Here is a 12,039-nt window from a genome sequence, read left to right as displayed (position 1 = left end):
CTTTTAATACATTGAACAGTTTCATTGGGAATATTACTCTTTCAAAAATAGTTTGTTGCATGTATCATTTCCTTACTCAAAACTCTTCGGTTAGATTCCTATGATCTATAGGATGAAAGTTACATATCTTAACCTGGCATTTAATATCCTCCACTATCTGTTTCTTACTTCTTTTCATTCTTTAAAAAAATTTTTTTGAGATGGGAACTTGCTCTGTCACCCAGGCTGGAGTGCAGTAGCATGATCTCAGCTTACTGCAGCCTCAACCTCTTGGGGTCAAGTGATCCTCCCGCCTCAGCCTCCCAAGTTGCTGGGACTACAGGCATGCGCCACCACAATCAGCTGATACTTATTTCTATTCTTACCTTACACAAATTCTCTTCTCCAGCTAATTTTCCAGTTGCTCCCAAATATGACATACCCTTAGAGCTGACACTTGCACATTCCAGAGGACTCTGTTCACAGAGAATACAATGTGAACAGTGTCCCCTAGAGTAGTGCGGTGACTGTACTTTATTCCCATGTTCACTTTGGTGCCTTTGTTCCTTTTTTTTTTTTTTTTTTTTTTGAGATGGAGTCTCACTCTGTTGCCCAGACTGAAGAGCAGTGGCAAGATCTCAGCTCACTGTGACCTCCACCTCCCAGGTTCAAGCGATTCTCCTGCCTCAGCCTCCTGAGTAGCTAGCTAATTTTTGTGTTTGTTTTGTTTTTTGTTTTTTGGTAGAGACAGGGTTTCACTATGTTGGCTAGGCTGGCCTCAAACTCTTCACCTCAGGTGATCTGCCCACCTCAGCCTCCCAAAGTGCTGAGATTACAGGCATGAGCCACCAGGCCTGGCTGCTGCCTTTGGTCTTGGTCTTTTCCCCGTAGATTACTTACCCCTCACCTCCACCCTAACTCTTCCTTCAAGGCCCAACTCAAGTTCTACCAGCTCCATGAACTCGCCACCAACTGCCCCAGCCATTGATAATCACCCCCTCCTCTTGATTCCTAGATTAGTAGTCTATACAAATGGTGACCATATAATTTATCATCCAAATTGTAATGTTTGCCAGTTAAAAGGGTCACAATTACTCTGAAACCACAGGTGTAAACTGGGACTGTCCAGGACAAGCTGGGCCTTATGGTCAACCTACTTATATATTACCCATTTGGCACTTGGTATGTGTTATCTGGTAGTTTTTGTTTGTTAAAATATATGTATGTATTTAAATGCATATATCTAATCTCCTCAAGATAGTAAATCATCTGAGTATAAATTACGTATTCTCTCTGTGTGTTCTCCTGGTGCCTGGCCAGCATCTTACATATAATATACACTAAAAATTGTTTGTTCATCATGATGATGCCTTTACTATGTTATTTAGGAATGAAACATGGGTTAGCAGTAAACTTTCAAAATCAGAAAATTCACTACCCAATTTTCCTTCTGGCAAAAAGACAAAAACCTCTATGTCCCCAGAAACAGATAGTGAAATCAGAAAATGTCCTCAAGATTTTGCTGAGGACTGGGTTGAGGCCTCTGGCTCAAAGCTCTGCCCTGTTGCCTTGTTGCTGAATAATGTGATTTGTCTATATCTTGACACATCCTCTTCGCACTGCTTTGTCACACAGCAGAAAGATGACAGCCCCAACCGGAGGACTTACAGAAATCAAATCAAAATAAAATTACATCCAAGAAAATGCTGTGGTGGCTAACTCACCTGACACCAAATATTTGGAAGTCTTGACTTGCTTGACTTATTTTGCTTAATTAACAGCTGGCCCCAGTTCAGCATTATCCCTGCTCAACTGCCAGTAACTAAAGAAAGAGAAGGAAGAAGATCTAAAAACCAAAAAAAAAAAAAAAAAAAAAAAAAGACAGTGATCATGAGAGCGAATGCTCTGAAAATGAACTAGAACACAAACTGAAAAATGAAAGACATGTGGGTAAGAGATAATTAGGACAGAATCATCTCTCAGGAGTAAATACTTAACAGAATAATGCAACAAAAGAGTAGCAGGTCAGAATCACATGCGGGTATGAGTTGATGTTGAAAAGCCCCAGAAAGGAACACCATTTTGCTTAAACTACTGACAGTTTGGGCCTTCCTAAAATTCCTCCTACCGAATAGGTGACAACTAGCGGCATTCATTGCACATGGATGATATAAGGAAGGATGTTTCCCTTTGACTACTCCTCAGAAATTTGGTTCTCAGACAGATTTCACCTCTAAATATTTGGTCTAGCATTTTTGCTTGTATCTGCAAGAGTCTCTGAGCCCCTCATAACATCAGTAGTCTTAATACACACAATAATCTATCTAGACATTCTCTAAATATCCTTGAGTTTGATAAAGAGTTTCTTAGAACCTGGGCAATGTGACGAGACCTTGTCTCTACTAAAAACAACAACAACAACAACAACAACAACAAAAATTAGCCAGGCAAAGTGGTGCACGCCTGTAATTCCAGCTACTCAGGAGGCTGAGGCTGGAGAATGGCTTGAACCCAGGAGGCAGAAGTTGCAGTGTGCCGAGATCATGCCACTGCACTCCAGTTTGGGCAACAGTGAGAGAACATCACACACAAACACATACACACACATACAGACACACACACACACACACACAGCTCCTTAGAAAAGATAAAAGATGGCTAGGTGCGGTGGCTCACGCCTGTAATCCTAGCACTTTGGGAGGCCGAGGCAGGTGGATCACCTGAGGTCAGGAGTTCTAGACCAGCCTGGCCAACATGGCGAAACCCCGTCTCCACTAAAAATACAAAAATTAGCTGGGCATGGTGGCCCGTGCCTGTAATTCCAGCTATTTGGGAGGCTGAGGCAGGAGAATCGCTTGAACCTGGGAGGCAGAGGTTGCAATGAGCTGAGATCGCGCCACTGCACTCCAGCCTGGGCAAAAGAGTGAAACTCCATCTCAAAAAAGAAAATATAAAAGATGACTCTTAACACTTTCTTCTACTTATGATCTTTTAATACCTGGACCTCTCTGGAATTATTGAATATATTGACCTCTTGTAGTTTCCCAGTTCTTCCTTTGGTTCTTTTTAACTTGAATGAGGTTATCACTTGCCTTGGAAGACTGAAGTCAGGAATAGGCAACTTTAATAGTAGATGTGCCACGAAAGTGTATTTTCTATGTCATTTGTCGTATCATTCCACTTCCTTTTCCCTTTATCTCTCATTCCCTTCTTTCCACTTGTGATCTTCTTTCACCCTTTCCCTCTACTCCCAATCTTTCCTCAAGTATAGAGCCCTTGGTGGCAGGTGGGGTCAAACAGTGTTGATTTAAGCATTGATCTTAGATGTGGAGGAGTATGTTAAGTGACCTCTTTGGGATTCTCAGGGGATTCTCTGGGATTCTCAGGGGTTGCAGTTAATTACCACCCCTTGATTACCACCCCTTGATTACTAGCCGCTTATTCTTACATCTTTATTAGGGCCATTGGAATCATCTTCATCATCATAGCTAACATTTATGGAATACTTAATACATATGTCAGACCCTGTGTTATGTGGATTCTCTCCTTTAATTCTCATAACTCCATGAGGAAGGTGTGTTCCCATTTTGCAAATGAGGGAAAGGGAACAGAGAAGTTAGTACCTTTCCCACAGTGTTTCATCATGTCTAATAAGTGACAGAGCTGGACTGCGAGTCCACATTTGTAATGTCTCCATACCACCACTTTGGTAGAAAATGTGATCCTGGTATATGGTAGGAAGAAATTGAGCAATTTAAAATCCGTTACTCAACCTTCACAAGCGCTGGGCTGAGGCACAACTATGAAGCCAGCATCCCCTGACTAAAGGGTCAAAACTTTATCCTCTTCATAAAAGGATGTGAGATTACTTAGATCTATGAACCTCCCCTATACACCACCCCTTTCAAACTTGTTTCTCAGCATTTCTGCATTTTTGCACATGTTGTTGCTTGTGTCGGGGGAACACCCTGCCCAACATTCCCTAATGTCTAAGCTTAAAGAGGCTGAGGATGGAGCGACATTTCTGGAAAATCATTGCTGAGACTGTGTCCCCTCCTCTCTCTGACCTCTCCCAGGCTGCCCTTTATCTGGGCCCCAGGAGCATCCCGAAGAGCAGTTATTACACTGTATTGTGATCTCTGGTTTTCTTGCCTTGCCCCTGATTGTGAAAGGTGGGCATAAGGCACATACCCCAAACATTATATGAGTGAAATTGAATTCCTGAGCTTTAATATCATCATATTACTTCTTCCAGGTATATTTACATTTTGAGCACCATTCTGAATTTTGAAATGAAACGCTCTCTGATGTAGACACCTTGCCCGTAGAAGAGTCACTACCTTCCTTCAGCCCAAGTCGACAAAAACCATTATGTATGTATGTATGTAGGTATGTATGTAGGTATGTATGTATGTATGTATACATTTAGAGGCAAGGTCTCTGTTGTCCAGGCTGGAGTGCAACAGTGCAATCAAAGCTCACTGCAGTCTCGACCTCCAAGGCTCAAGTGATCCTCCCACCTCAGCCTCCCAAGTAGCTGGGATTACAGGCACATGCCCCCACACCCACTGCCCAGCTAATTTTTGTATTTTTTGTAGGGACGGGGTCTTGCCATGTTGCCCAGGCTGGTCCTGAACTTCTGAGCTCAAGCAATCCTCCTGCCTTGGTCTCCCAAAGTGCTGGGATTACAGGCATGAGCCATCACACCCAGCTGGATCCAATTATTTATAAAAGAGATACATAAAGTAGTGTGTAGAACCAATTGAAGGCTGGGTGTGATGGCTAACTTCTGTAATCCCAACACTTTGGGAGGCTGAGGCAGGTGGATCACCTGAGGTCAGGAGTTCAAGACCAGCCTGACCAACATGGTGAAACCCCGTCTCTACTAAATATAAAAAATTAGCTGGGTGTGGTGGCACATGCCTGTAATCCTAGCTACTGGGGAGGCTGAGGCAGGAGAATCGCTTGAACTTGGGAAGCAGAGGCTGCAGTGAGCCGAGATTCCACCATTGCATTCCAGCCTGGGCAACAAGATTGAAACTCCATCTCAAAAAATAAAAAAATAAAAAAATAAAAATAAAAATAAACAATTGAAGTCAGGAAGCTGTTGCTAAACTTCCAGGAATGAAGTAGCAAACTGCTAAGTTTATAGGTCACTTCCTAGAGAGCAAGGAGGTATTAAATTGGATGATATTAGGGCACGTCCTTCTCCTTGTTGAGTCATCCACGTCTTAGGCAGAATCTTCCCTCTGGTGGGCACAGAATGAAGACATGATTTAACAACTAAATTATTGGTAATTTATTGGGAAAAAAAGACTATTATTTTCTAACCAAAACTCTCCTAATTTTTGTTTGTTTGTTTTCTTTCTCAAACTGCAAAACCATTGAAAGCAAAGACCTGGAGTGAACAGAGCAAAATCCAAATCAGACAGGTGGAATGGTAGCTGCCTTTGGCTATGGAATTGGGAGTAAGGTGGTGGGAAGGGTGTAACTGTGTGTTCAGCTTCTGTAATCAATCAAAAAATACTTACTGAGCACTTATGTGTCAGGTATAATGCTAAATCCTGGGAAACAAGCATGATTCTCAAGTTTGCAGTCAAGAGCTGACTGTGCATACTATAATAGGGGAATTAATAAACTGTTATTGTAGGTACTTGGAAAGGGATACTAATATCCAGTGTTTATGGAAGAGGTGATGTTTGAGCCACGTCTGAGAACCTGAATATGAATTCAACAAGGAGAGAAAGGGCTATTCTGGGCAGAAGGAGCAGCACACAAAAAGCTAGAAAGAAGACTTTAATGTGGTGAGGGCCATGAGGAACTGGTGAGGCTAGAAACAGGAAATGTGGGATGACAGCAGGAAGGGAGGTAGGGAGCAGCAGGACATGGGGCTACAGAAGTAGAGTGGGCCAACTTTTAAAAAGCTATGGGTGCTGTAGGAAGGAATTTGGTTTTTATCCTGAGGGCAATAGGGAATCATGGAGCTTTTAAAGCAGTGACATAATGAGATTCACGATAACTGTCACATTTTTGGTGCTGTCTTCTGTAGTTGCTTAATAATATACCTCAGTTCTCTCAAACCTTGCTATGCACTTTCTCATTAGTTCTTTTTTTGAGATGGAGCCTCGCTCTCTCGCCCAGGCTGGAGCGATGACACGATGTCGGCTCACTGCTACTTACACCTCCGAGGTTCAAGTGATTCTCCTGCCTCAGCCTCCCGAGTAGCTGGGATTACAGGTGCGTGCCACCACCGCCCAGCTAAATTTTTGTATTTTTAGTAGAGATGGGGTTTCACCACATTGGCCAGGCTGATCTCCATTTCCTAACCTCAAGTGATCTGCCAGCCTTGGCCTCTCAAAGCATTGGGATTACAGGTGTGAGCCACCAAGCCTGGCCCTCTCATTAGTTCTCAAAGAAGATATTGTAAAGAGAAAAAAGTACAAAGAGCTGGAAGAGTTGGGAATCTGTGATTAGGTAGAGCCCAAAGTAGCACTTACAAGGAAGGCTCCCTTTCTCTTTGTACCTTGAGGTAACTTTCCAAATCCACTTCCTGGAGGAGCCTGGCCTTTCTCCTTCTCCATCTCCCATGGTTTCCCTCCCTAACACGACCCTTTTACAACAGCATCCTCTCCAACACAACATGCTCACTCAGTTTTTCTAGTTACACACAAATCACCTTGTTCACATTTGTTAAAGTACACTGTCTCATATTATCCACTTCAGCAGACACCCTTTCACACGTCGGGCAGTTTGAGTTATTGCAAGTCCTCCTCCTTAATTTATTATCCTCCCTTCTACCACCTAAGGCTTAAGGCCAGAGTTACTTTCCTTAAAACCCTTAAGTCATATGTAGAAACACATATATCGAAAACATTTGTGTATCATTTTATGAAGCAAGCCTGTGAGGTAGGTATATTTATTACTGTCATTATTTTACAGATGAGAAAATTGAAGACCAGCCAATAAGAAACTTGTTTAGGGTTCTTGAGTTATTAAGTTACAATGAGGACTGAAATCTAATATTTTAACTTTAAATCACCATGTTATTTTCCAAATATTCCTTGCAGCTTCTATGTACCCCTTCTCCATTCCAAGTCAAAACTACTCTTTTCAACACTACCCAAGATTTTTGATTTCTGTGGATTTTGTGCTTACCTTGAAGTAAACCCTCCATCTGCTAGCCATTCTCCAGGACAAAACAGAAGTCTGTTGACTTCCCTTTCTTCACTTCCACAGTTTCTCTAAAAATTCCAAACTCCTTGAAGTCTCAGAGTCCATAGGGGTGGAAGAGAATAAAAGTCTGCTCTAAGTCTTACTATATCCTTGAGGCACACATTGGGGGAAAAAAACCCACAATAAAATATCTGAAACCCAATTGCATTTTGATTATTAAATTCCTTTTGGCTAGTTGTGGTGGCTCATGTCTATAATCCCAGCACTGTGGGAGGTCGAGGCAGGAGGATTGCTTGAGCCTAGGAGTTCGAGACCAGCCTGGGCAACACAGTGAGACTCATCTCTATATACATACATACATACATAAAATATTTTAAAATCCACTCCAATCCATGCAAGATTTGAGAGATAATATTTCCTCAGAAGCTACAATTTAAGAGACTTCAACATATATGGTGAAAACTTTAAATGCAAATAATCTGTATTTGAAAAAAAGTGAGGAGAACGAAAAAAACAGAATCAGAGGGAAATAATGGCTATTCCCTTGCTTTTAAGTGTCATATGTTTGAAAAAATGGACATGTTATTTGTAAATTTATGTTTAGTGACTAGCAATAAACTTGAAATACTAGAATACGTTATATAGGTGTCTAAGAAAATGAATTCTCTAGGGCCGGGGGCGCGTGGCTCAAAGCCTTGTAATCCCAAGCACTTGGGATGCCGAGACGGGCGGATCACTGAGGTCCAGGGAGATCGGAGACCATCCTGGCTAACCACGGTGAAACCCGTTCTCTACTAAAAAAATACAAAAAAAAAACTAGAGCCGTGGCGACGGGTTTGCGGCGCCTGTAAGTCCCAGCTACTCGGGAGGCTGAGGCAGGAGCAATGGACGTTAAACCCGGGAGGCGGAGCTTCATGAGCTGAGATCGGCCACTGCACTCCCAGACCCGGCGACAGAGCAAGACTTTCCGTCTTCAATAAAAAAAAAAAAAAAAAAAAAAAAAAAAAAAAAAAAAGAAATATGAATCTCTTTTAACTATCATCTTTTGAACCTATATTCACATTGGTTTTTAAGATTTTTTATTTTTCACTTATTTATTTTTTGAGACCAAAGTCTCGCACTGTCGCCCAGGCTGGAGTGCAGTGGCGCGATCTCGGCTCACTGCAAGCTCAGCCACCCAGGTTCACGCCATTCTCCTGCCTCAGCCTCCCGAGTAACTGGGATTACAGGCACCTGCCACCACACCCGGCTAATTTTTTGTATTTTTATTAGAGATGGGGTTTCACCGTGTTAGTCAAGATGATCTTGATCTCCTGACCTCGTGATCCGCCCGCCTGGGCCTCCCAAAGTGCTGGGATTACAGGCGTCAGCCATTGCACCCGGCCGGTTTTTAAGATATTTTAAGTTATATTTCTTCCTCTTTGTTTTTCAGAGCTACTTCTTATTTGGGGCTACTTTTAAAATTGAGGTGTAATTCACAAAGGGCTGCATTTTTTGATAAGTCTTCTTATAAATATTGCTGAATGTTTTGCTCTAATCTTCTATGCAGGGCCATTTATTTTTTGGAGTCACTTCTAAAGTCATGTGGTCATTAACTTTGGAGACTATTTTGGATATGAGTGCTGATACAAATTAAAACCCAAGTAGACTTCATTGCATGTCACTCCATGAATGTTGACAACGGAAGCAATACGTTGCCCGTAGTACACTGACTTCTGGACTGAAAAGCTGAGAAAGAAATTCCATTTTCTTTTTTGCATACATCAGAAAAACAACTACTCTGTCCAGTTCCCTGATTGACCTTAGCAGATGAAGTGAACAGATAGTGTTAATTCAGATTGAAGAAATTATATGAATCTTGGTGTGTGTGGATTTATAATCTACATGCAATATTCCCTAAACCAGATATTTACAGTTTCACATGTGTACACAGGCTCCTTCGCACCCATTTCCATATCCATTGGTTACTGAACTTTCTAAACTGGCATTGAAGTATTACAACAATGTTTTTTGCACCAATTTTATAAACTTAAGCAGTGCAATGCCTGTTTTTTTTCTAAGGCAAACCAAAGGTAATTTTCTCAAGTTTCTGCTGCCTTCTTTAGCAGAATTTGATGGAGGATCTTTTATACATTTGTAATAGATAAAAAATAAACCAGACTGCAAATCATTTTTGAAATCTTAAACCACATACCAAGTTTTTTATTCAAATTGTGCAGGGTAAGTTTAAACTTAAATTGCATTCTATTAGCCAATATGAGTGTACTTCTGTAAGAATAGTTACGTTGAAATAAAGGTTTAAAAAGCAAAAAATAGCTGGGCGCGGTGGCTGAAGCCTGTAATATAAATGTGTTTGAAAGGCTTCAGTTTATCATCTGAATAGGGAAGTAGCCTGAAGTTGTGCAGGAGAACCCTAAAGGGAAGAAAGTCTAACTCTCCCACTGAACTAAGAAAAAAACCTGCTGACCCTGAACTTCTAGGAATGCTTTCGTGCCTGTCCTCAGCCAGGCTCACCTGTATTCACTGTGTTAACCCAGAAATGCTACTAATTCATTCATACCAGGCAGGTGAAGTCAGGTGACGACAACCACAGACTCTTATTTCACATTTTACCTGAAACAATGGAAAGAATGACCTATACCTTCACCAAGCAGACAAGCTTCTGCTCGGAGATGAGCTTCCTTTACTCCATCTGTGAAACTGGTCTGAGGGCTGGGCACAGTGGCTCACGCCTGTAATCCCAGCACTTTGAGAGGCCGAGGTGGGTGGATCACAAGGTCAGGAGTTCAAGACCAGCCTGGCCAAAATGGTGAAACCCTGTCTCTACTAAAAATAAAAAATTAGCCGGGCATGGTGGCATGCGCCTGTAGTCCCAGCTATTCAGGAGGCAGAGGCAGGAGAATCCCTTGAACCTGGGAGGCGGAGGTTGCAGTGAGCCGAAATCATGCCACTGCACTCTAGCCTGGGCAGCAGAGCAAGACTCTATCTCAAAAAGAAAGAAAAAAAAAAAAAGAAAAGAAATGGGTCTGAGGATACTACCATAAAGGCTGGGGCACTTTTTTGCTCCTTTCAACAAAAGATGAAAAGAATAGATATGATCAGCATTGTGTCATCCTTTCAGCCTCTTGGCTTCAGACATCATAAGGCAAAAGAAAAAATAGGAAGAAGGTGTTAAAAGGAGAGTCAAACTGCACTCCTTAGGGAAAACTTTCATCTTGCCACAGGGATGTAGTTTAGCACATGTAATTGAGCCAGCAATTAGGGCCATTTTAACATTTAGATTTTCTTTAATAAATTCCTTTTACAAGACATGATCTCATATGTAAACTGCAACATGGTTTGTTTGATGTATATCGTGGACATCACATATTTATTAAGGACCCATAGGGGCAGGGTATTGCCCCAGAGAAAATTCTATTAGAAGATAAAATTGATTCTGCAAATGTTATATTATATAATTACCTATAAGAGAAAATTTTTTTTATTGTTTTTCTTATGTTACATCACTACTTGTTAATTTCATTCAGGTGCTAATATTCTTCGGCTTTGTAGCCTCTATTTTCCTTTCTCCCATCTGTCAACCTCAGATACTTTTATATTCCCATTACCACAATCACACTTTAATTTCTGGTCCCGTCTACCTCTTCCACTGAGTCTCATTTCCTGCCTCTCTCCTCTGAATGTGGCTAGATTTAAATGGAGAACTTCACTGGATAGATAGCCCTGAGCTCTTGAGCTATTGTGACCATGAATATGATGACCTTTTTTTTTGAAAAAATCTTGCTCATTTTAATGACGTTATAACTCTGGGAAGGTAAAAAAAATTTCATAAATATGTAGATTGTCTTTCATGCCTTAGAATATGAAATCAATTCATGCTAATGGGTGTACTCTTTGAGATCTATGACTGTAGTGTAATTTTTCATTAATTTATTTTTGTCATGTATAGGCTCAGTGATGAGGCAGAAAGCTACACATCTCCCCCTTGTGGTTCCTGCTAGCGTCTGCCTTTGGCATGTCCTTTTTTTTCCCCCAGTTCCAGTAAGTCCCAATAAAATGCAGCTGAAATAATCTTCTTTTTTATTTATTTAGTTTTTAGGGACAGGGTCTCGCTGTGTTGCCCAGGCAGGGGTGCAGTGGCATGATCATAGCTCATCACAGCCTCAAACTCCTAGGCTCAAGAGATCTTCCCGTCTCAGCCTCCTGAGTAGCTAGGACTGCAGGTGCACACCACCACACTAGGCTAATTTTTAAATTTTTTGAGGTCATCACTATGTTGCCCAAGCTGGTCTTGAACTCCTGGCTTCAAGCTATCCTCCTGCCTTGGCCTCCCAAAGTGTTGGGATTACAGGTGTGAGCCACCACACCCAGCCTAAAATAATTTTAAACCGCAACTCTGACAACATTCTCCTGCTCAAACCTTCAGTGGCTCCTTACCACATGCAGAATAAAATCCAAACTCCTTGTGGTCCACCTGAAATTTCTATACAAAACAAAACAAAACTCTGCTTTTTGAAATTCTATACATGTTTTAAGGCCCAAATTCCTCTTTCCTAATCCTCCATCTGGGCATAGTCGCACCATTTTGTGTTCTAATACCCCAATCTGCCAGTAATTACTAGTATTTGTGCTCATTTTATCTCTCAGACTAAATTGTGAGTATCTGGGGAGTAAGAAAGGATTAAAAGTCAGTATAAGCCTTTAAAAACAGAGAAAGCATTTAAAAACGGACGAAGAGAGAGAATTGGGCCAGGTGCAGTGGCTCATGCCTATAATCCCAGCACTTTGGGAGGCTGAGGCAGGTGTATCACTTGAGCCCAGGAGTTCGAGACCACCCTGGCCAACATGGTGAAACCCCATCTCTACTAAAACTACAAAAAATCAGCT

The sequence above is a fragment of the Rhinopithecus bieti genome, unplaced genomic scaffold, assembly GCF_001698545.2.
Source record: "Rhinopithecus bieti isolate Rb0 unplaced genomic scaffold, ASM169854v2 scaffold_20892, whole genome shotgun sequence".
Classification (NCBI taxonomy): Eukaryota; Metazoa; Chordata; class Mammalia; order Primates; family Cercopithecidae; genus Rhinopithecus; species Rhinopithecus bieti.
The sequence above is the reverse complement of the archived record's forward strand: the minus strand, read 5'-3'. Positions refer to the sequence as shown.